At 41.3% G+C, this 8,662-nt stretch overlaps 1 protein-coding gene and 1 pseudogene across 8 annotated transcripts in view; one reads left to right on the top strand and one right to left on the bottom strand.

The window, feature by feature from the left end:
• Adgrl2 (adhesion G protein-coupled receptor L2) overlaps positions 1–8,662 on the top strand; it is a 228,560-nt gene that overhangs the window by 10,840 nt on the left and 209,058 nt on the right. The window lies entirely within an intron of this gene.
• Positions 7,910–8,662, bottom strand: part of LOC101588926 — a 4,559-nt pseudogene continuing 3,806 nt past the window's right edge.

The raw sequence follows: 8,662 nt of genomic DNA, 5'->3' as shown, positions 1-8,662 counted from the left end.
TTTTTTGCAGTACCGGGGATTGAACTCAGGATCTTGCGCTTGCCATGCAAGTGCTTATTCTACTGAGCTATCTTCCCAGCCCCCTTTTTGTTTATTTTTTGAGAAAGTTCAGCATATGCAGCTCAAGCTGGACTTGAGTTCACCGTGTAGCCCAGGCTGGCCTGGAAATGGCTGTAGTCCTGCCTTAGCCACCCTGGGGCTGGCATTACAGACGTGGGCCACCAGGCTTGGCAGACTATTTTTCTCGCCTGAAATACTGCATCCCAGGGGCCTCCAGCTTCTCTGCATTCTGATAAACATGGAGGTGGTCAGGACAGCTGATCCAGTAGACGGGGAGCAGTGTGACAGCAGGGTCTGCTCTATACTAACTCCTCCTCTTCCGGATCTCCTATGGCTAGCTGTGTGCCCCAGTTTTTGGTGATACTGTTTACACTACAGATTTTTGGGCCTCAGACTATATCTTTTGAATCAGAATCTATGTGGGCTGGAAATTTTGTATTTTTAATATGTTTGCAAATTAGTCTTATGAATAATATATATTTGTTGCTTTTTTTTTCTTTGCCCATCTTTTTAATTAACAGTCAAAGGACAGCACCTCCCAAACTTTTCAAGTCAGGCTTTATCCTATATTTTTATGAGCCATCCATTGTCACAATATATTTTGAGGCTTTAAAGTTTATTTGGGGATTTTTTTTTTTTTTTTTGTTCTTGTTGTACTAGGGATCAAACTCAGGACCATGTGCTTGCCAGGCAAGCATTTATGACCCCTGATTTTGATTCTTTGTATTTTGCAGCTTGGGAAATTGAACCTAGGGCCTCACAGATACCAGTCAATATTCTACCACTGAGTACTATATCTCCAATTGTTTTTCATTTTGAAATTGTATGTTTATTGTAGGTTGTGCTATGCTCACCTCATGAAAAGCTATTTAAAAAGCCATAAAGATGCTGTTTAATATAATATACAATACCAATACCAAAGCCTGTCCTGGTTTTTCTTTTCTACTCTAAAGCTTCTAAGTAAGTTTCAGCATCAGATTGTACCACTTTGTGTCCAACTGCATGAATAACATTTGGGAAAAGAGTGAATATTCACTTTTCCTCTTATTTTGTGGCAGCCTGACCCTACTCATGTTGAAAAAGCTGTGCAGAAGGTCAACAGTAAAAAAACACTGTAGAACTGATTTTGGAAAAGAGGAGGTAACATCTCAAATTCTATCCAGCCCCTCTGTACTGGAAACTCAATCTTTACACTTATCATTTGATGAAAATTGACACCTTCTTACCCTGAAAAGAAAAATCACATTGCTTTCCTTACTCCAATTAAAAGTATCTCCTCTGCTGAAGCGGTGGGTCTTGGCGTCTTCCTCATAGACAGGAAAGCATGCATCTAGAAAGGGCTAACAAATATTGGCAATCCTCAGGGATCAACCTCGCTGAGGTCTGCACTAAAAATCAGAGGCGTCCTTTTCATCAAAAATAGATAACGAAACAAAAGCTTGCTGAATGTCCCTGCCAAACAAATTCGATAAATAACTTGTTTTGTGTCTATTTTAGCAAGCATTATATGATCGAGGATGATCGAAAAGAGAGACATTGTCCCTGCTTTTGTGGAAGTTTCAGTTTAGATAATTAAAAAAATTCTCTTTAAAAAAAAAAAGAAGAAGAAGAAGAAATAGGATGCTCACAGGAGGCTGGTACAGAGGGAGAGAGTGCAGGAGGGGAGGCATGCCCAAGTGATCCTTGCTGGGGGGACTGCTTACTCTGTGCACAGATGTCAACAGCCAGGGCTACACCAGGAGTGCAGGAAGCAAATGTCCATGAGGGTTTTCTCAGGGCAGTCAGGCTGTCCATGCATGTCATGTAAAACGTAGCATAGAAACTCAGGGTTGTCTGTGGGCTCCTTTTCCTGGCCCAATGTTTCATGTGTTCATTACACAAATATCCTGTTAAATGTATTTATAAAATAGGGTCCCTTGGAACTGACTACAAAGGCGCAGTTAATGATGCATTAACCAGCTACCTAGGCATTGGCCTATTTTTTTCTGGTGCATATTTTGCACTTCCTGATTTTAATCTTTTGGATTATAAACTTGATCATACAGAACTATACAGTCTCATGGTTTCCAGGCCAGGTATGGTGTTGAGTTGAAGGCCATCCTAGACCACACAATAAGACCCTGTCTCAGAAAAATTATAAACAAACAAACAAAAACTAGTTTTTCCAAGCTTGCATTAGCATCTTCTGTCAAGATATTACTTCTTGCAAGACTTCTGAGGCCAAATGGCTCAGTTTTTACACTGAACTATGCCTCACGACACTCTCATCTTAATTCAACCCCTTTGGATCATTTAAAATAAAGCTAATCCTTCTTCCTCATAATAATTTTTTTTCCAGACAATGTAGGTAGATTTTTTACAAAATTAGGGTAAGTTTAGGAAAGAACATTTGGAAAATTAAAAGTAGATTAATAAAATGCCATTTTATGACTACTCAAGTACAACCATTGTTAAAGATTGATGTACCTATTCCTTGTCTTATTGCTATATTTTGTTTTTATTGTTTTCTATATTTTGCTTATCACATCTGTGAACATACAGATACACATACATACACACATAATATAATTTAATTTCCATCTAGTAAGAGAAATCTTCTATAGGGAATAATTGAGTAGGCATGAGAAAAAGACTGACCCAAGTTCAATTACAGTTCTATCTCTTGCTTGCATCTATTGCCTTGGATATATTAGACTCCTTGACCTCAGTTTTGTTTTGTTTTGTTTTATGTATTTGGTATAGGGTCTCACTTCGTAGCTTAGGCTTCTAGTGATCCTCCTGTTTTCAGCCTCCTCAGCACTGGGATTACAGGCCTGCGCCACCACGGGCAGGGCCAGCGTGGCATGTGGTACTGGGAATCGAACCCTGGTCCCTGTGCTTGTCTAAGTAGGTGCTTAGTCCACTGAGCTATTCCACCCACACTTGGCCTCAGCTTTTTAGACGTAGCATTAAAATAACCCAGAGATCACACCTTGGAATTGTTGGTGGTATCAATGAGTGGAAAATGGTTAGCATGGAACTTAGTGAATGCTAAATGCTGATTAAAATGATTATGGTTTTACTAGTCAGCTAAAACTACCAAAACAATAACTTTCCAACTAGAAAGTCCCAATTCTTTTGGGCTTTTCTCATGGAAGATGGTTTTTAATTCCCTTTGCCATTCAGGATGCTAAATTCTAAAGTTTTATAATCCTTCCATCCATGTCCCTAGGAATTGAACTCAGGACCTCACTCTTGCCAGGCAGGCACTGCACCACTGAGCTACAATGTGGCCCGTCGGTGTTTGTTTTTTCTAACCATACTATTCTGCTGTCCCTCTGACAGATGGGCCCTTATTTTCCCACTGAATGCAGTTGCTCCGTCACACGTCCTGCAGCCCATCATTGTGACCAATTTCATCTGTTTATCTATTTCTTATTTTGAGACAGTGTCTTATGAAATTGCCCAGAGAGGACTCGCAGTTAGAATCCACCCTCCTCAGCCTCCGAGTAGCTGGGGTTACTGGAATGTGCCACCTTGCTCGGCTTGTGGAACCTACGCTGGACGGGCGTCTCTTTCTAGAGCTCTATCTCAGTCGTTGATAGATCTGTTCACAGCAGACATGGCCAAGGACAAAGGCCTGTGCTGTCTGCTCGGAAGCATTCCTTCTGGCTGACACAGATGCTTGATTACTGCCATGGGTGCAATCATTCAACTAGTTATGAAACCGCACAAAAATCCAACCCCTAGGGCCGACCCAGTAGCTCAGCGGATTACAGTGCCTGCTTAGGCAGATGGGGGGGGGCAGGCTTTGATCTGGAACACTAAGAAATACTGAAACTGAGATTGAGACTGGGCACAGTGGCACTTGCCTATAATCCCAGTGGTTGGGAGGCTAAAAAACAGGAAGCATCACTACAAGTTCAATCTGCATAGTGAGACCCTATACGAAATAGATTAAAAAAGTCCAACCTCTAAGCCCACATTTTTTTTCATCTGGTTCGCAAGATGTACAGAAAGAATTTAAATTCCTTGATAAAATGCATATTTGTATCCGTTATCCTCACACACTGGTTTACTAAGCCTCACAGGAAGGAATACGTAAAATCAGTGTAAATATCTTATTCTTTTTTAATTTACAATTTTCCCTAAAATCACATTCAAAAATGCTTTCGAAATCTTTTATATAGTCTAGATTATTCATGCTCCCCACCCTAGCAAGATCAATCTCATAGATCTAAAGTTGTGCCCTTATTTGACTATAAGGCAATTATTTTTGTGTCTCCTGATACTACCATCCAGTGAATGGAATTAAGTAAACATTTATAACACAACGTAAATTTCTGGTAATAATTCACAGAGGTCAAGGGACACGTTGGCAGCTCCACGGGTCACGTGACGCCAGGAGGGCACACAGGCAAAGTGCTCAGACCAAGGTCGTAACTATCTTCATTCACATCCCTGCTCTTCATTTCTGTAGTCTAAGACCTATGAGCAAACTCTTTAATGCAACAGTAACGCATGCCTTACGGGGCTGCAGGGACGTCTATAGGAACAAGTGCATGTTCATAGTTAGTGTGTGATGCCTCTATATTCTCAATAAACGTCATCTTCATTACAATCCCCTTATCTCTCTTCCAGTTCTTAGCCACTGCCTAACCATCATGACTTCGCTCATCCAACACATATTTAACAAGCAGTTCTTAGTACATACAGAGTATAAGAATAAGGGATGAACACTGAATCGAGGCACTAAACTCACTGAGTTCCCATTCCAGCGCAGAAAAGGAACACACTCAAGTGATACCAGTAACTCTGTGCAAAAATAGGAAGTCTAGAGGTTACAGCATGTCAGACAGCACTATTTTTAGAAGGGCTGCCGGGGTCCCTTTTTGACCTTACAACATGTTGTGACATGTGAACAGAGTCATGAATGAATCAATAGAGAAGAAACAAAAGGATAAAGGAGGTTTGCTCTCTTTTTCATGAATCAATTTTATGTCTTCCACTTTTAAAAAATGGGCCTATTCCTTTACCGATCCTTTTATTTCAAGCTAAGGCAAAGTGATTTTGGTTCTCTTTAACAACTTTCACAAACCTTAGCTGGTCCTGCGCTTTAGTCTTGCTGCCTTTTTGTAGGTCTATGCTACCTTCTTATATTTATGCCTGATTGTGTGGCCCTCTTACCATCTTTTGCACATGCTGTTTTAAATTCAGAGCCTGTCAGTAAGTCCCTGTGCAGCACACTAGTTTCTTTAGTTTCCTCCCCATTTTCTTGCTCATTAGAATCATTTGTGTTTGCATAGGCAGAACACTGCTTAAATCAAACTCTATGAGCGCATGGCTGCTTTTCCCCAAGGTTCCAATCATTTCCATTTTACCTACTGGTCTCTGTCAGAATTGGGTCCCGGGCAGGAGTTCTCCTTAATGCTTACTCTGTCTTCTGGGAAATGAAATTATCAGCAAGGCTGGTCAAGAAATTGTCAGTGTTTTGCTTGTGGAGGAATGAAAGTTGCTGCGGATACTTGGAGACTAAAATCTCTAGCACTAAGATATGTTGCTGCTCTGTCAATTTCGTGGTATGCAGTAAGAAGGAATCCATCTATTTCTCCTCCTGGCCAAAAAATCTGTAGCGCAGCCTCACAGTGCTGTCTTTTCTCAGTGTTTTTCATTTTATGTTCCTCTAGATTTTCCTCCATCCATGCATGCAGTCTTGGATTTACACAACGTTCATAGCTTCTAACAACCAACGTTTGCACACCTACCTCTCAATCAGCTCAGTCTAATTTTATTTAAAATAGACTGAAGTAAAATCATGTCATTTATACAACTGAAATCTATGCCTAGGAAATGATGAAGTTTCACTCGAGTTTAATAACAACCAGCAGCATGAAATTGCAGAAAACTTTGGGATAAAAGGTGGGTTCTATTTCTGAGCAAACCACATACTACAGTAGCTGGGAGAATTTTGAGAAGCTGCAGATTCATCATAGATTGAGGCTGAGGGCCCTGAAGGATAAAGAAACAGGCACTTCTACTTTTACTGATGAGCAAATTATGGCCTAAAAAGGTTAATTGACTTGCCTAAGGTCTCACAGGTAGTCAGAGACAGTATTAAAGCTGGTTGGAGGTTTCATCCCAACTTCTAGATACTTTTTCCCTTAGGCAGATGACAGTCAGCTCAAGCATATTACTTTCCAGGTATAGCCCAGGGATTTACCTCTACTTCTGCAAAATGGCAATAACAATACCAGGGCTTCTGGCTTGCAGAGCTGCTATGGGAGGGGCAGGTGATCACTGGTGTAGTGCAATGGTTGTGTAGGTGCTGTCACTATTATTAGAATGATTTTAATGACTTAATGTGTAGGTATCCGTGGACCTTTCCCCTGCTCCTTAGGTGATTTGCATTTTAAATTTTAATTTGTGTTGAAATGTGTTCACTTTGTTGCAGATTTGCAACAAATTACAGGCTGTGTGCATGTGTAGGTGTACGTGTGTGTGTGTGTGTGTGTGTGTGTGTCTGTCTGTCTGTCTGTCTGTCTGTCCATCTGTCTGTCTGTCTGTCCCAACAAAAGAAAGAGCCTGGGTCTGGGATTCCTGAGACCAGGGTGTTCATCCTGTTCCTTCCCTGAGGAAATGCATGACAATGCGTTTCTCAACCCTTCTGATTTTTAGTTTGCTCATCTTTTAAAGATAAACATTCCTGTCTTCCAGTTGTGAGAATTGATACAGAAAGGCACAATATCAGTGGCTGGTTTTTTTTCCACCTCTCGCTCTCCCTCTTTACCTCCTTCCTCTATGAGATTTTTGATGGCTGACACTATTTATTTATCTCTGTATTCCTAGAGTCTGGCACTCAATAGCTACACAGTATGTTTGTTGAATTAATTATTTACCAAGGTGAAGAACAGAGAGTGGGTCTAAGGGTGGCGGCATTTTGCAGGTCAATGTTTCTCCAACTCTGCTCATAAGAGCACAATATTGAGTCTTGAGAAGGGGCTGCAGGGGCTGCAGAAAGGATGAGGATCTAGCTGAATCTCTCTCTCTCTCTCTCTCTCTCTCTCTCTCTCTAATCAGAGCAGACTACTTCTTTCTCATAAATACATTAGGCCCATATATATTATGATCAGTTTTAGACGAAGGGATTTTTCAGCTACAAGAAAGTTGAAACAAACTATATTCCTGGACACAAACAGGTTTTGAAGAGTCTCAAAGATGCAGCTTCTAATATTTTTTCATGGCTGAGCAAGGTACCCTTTCTGCGCCATGATGTCTGACTTTTCATAGGATGGATGGCATGTCTCCTTGGTTACAGATGTGGAGGCAGATACCACACACAGCTGCTGCTTCCCAGTGCACTCAGCCAAGGATACAGGCCTGGCATGCAGGTGGCCTGGGATGCAGGTGGATACATCCAGAACAGGTGCATGCAGACACAGCGGACCTGGCTTGGTTGTTCTCTTTCCCTAGCCCCCTATGAACCACACAGCTTCCAGAGACTCCACTGCCAGAGTTAGAAAACACATCTTTAGAAAACCCAACTCGCCATGCAGAAAAATGCATCCTCATTGCTTAGACACTTCCATGCAAGGAAATGTTTAGGAACATGGTTCTTGGGTTCCAGAACTGAGCCAAGCAGAAGCCGGCAAATTTCCCAGGGGCAGGAGGGGGTCCCTGAACGCTGATTCTTCTGTCTCCCAGGATTCCTTTTTCCCTGGAAATTTATTTTGAAGTTTAAAATAAAGTAGGCATAACACTAAAATATTTAATAATGTATTATTGGACGGGCTTGGGCACCACAAGATCAGAACAGATGCTGGTCATCAACTACCCACAAACCCTGCCAGCGCACACCAGCTGAGTGCGAGCCCTATGATAATGTTAAAATGTCCTCGCGAAGTTTGACACATAGATGGCACTTGATGCACGTCATCCCTGCCCTGTCCCCTTCTTCCTCTTGAGTTTCATTCAGTAAAAACTGCAAATCCATGAGGAGAGATCTTCAAGAAAACCAAGAAACTGAACGTTATTTTATTACGACAATATATTAATGAAAGGATGATTTCTAATACCTCATTAACTTAAACAAATAATTGTATACCCTCCCTAAATTACAATTCAGGGGTTAACCAGCAGTGTGTCTTAGTGACACCAAGTGAGCATGGTGTCTCGCTTTTGAATTTATCATTTTCCTGGAAAGGAAGGGTTAAATGAATTAAATTAGATCTCTACCAAAAATCACCTAAGGTTTTCTTCCCCTACGTTTCCAAGAGCAACCAGAGATTGAGATGCCGCCCTCCTTACTTGGAATGTGTGCTAGACTGAGCCGTTGCACGCACATGTGCGATTCTTTAAGACATTTAGCTTTTAAAAAGGTTGAACCAGTCTTTGGAGAGTTTTACAGTCGGGACAAAGGGTTAAGACGAAGTAGGTCTAGCAGACAGCGGTGGTACACACCCGTGACCCCGGCCCTGAGTGAGGCTGAAGCAGAAGAATAACAAGTTAGAATCCCACCTGGGAAACTTAGTCTCAAATTAAAAATAAATGGCTGGTGATGTCACTCAGTGATAGAATACCATTAGGTTTGATCCCCAGTACCACATATACATGAAAAAAAAAAAAA

The sequence above is a fragment of the Octodon degus genome, unplaced genomic scaffold (assembly GCF_000260255.1).
Source record: "Octodon degus isolate 3935 unplaced genomic scaffold, OctDeg1.0 scaffold00109, whole genome shotgun sequence".
Taxonomy (NCBI): domain Eukaryota; kingdom Metazoa; phylum Chordata; class Mammalia; order Rodentia; family Octodontidae; genus Octodon; species Octodon degus.
The sequence above is the reverse complement of the archived record's forward strand: the minus strand, read 5'-3'. Positions and strand labels throughout refer to the sequence as shown.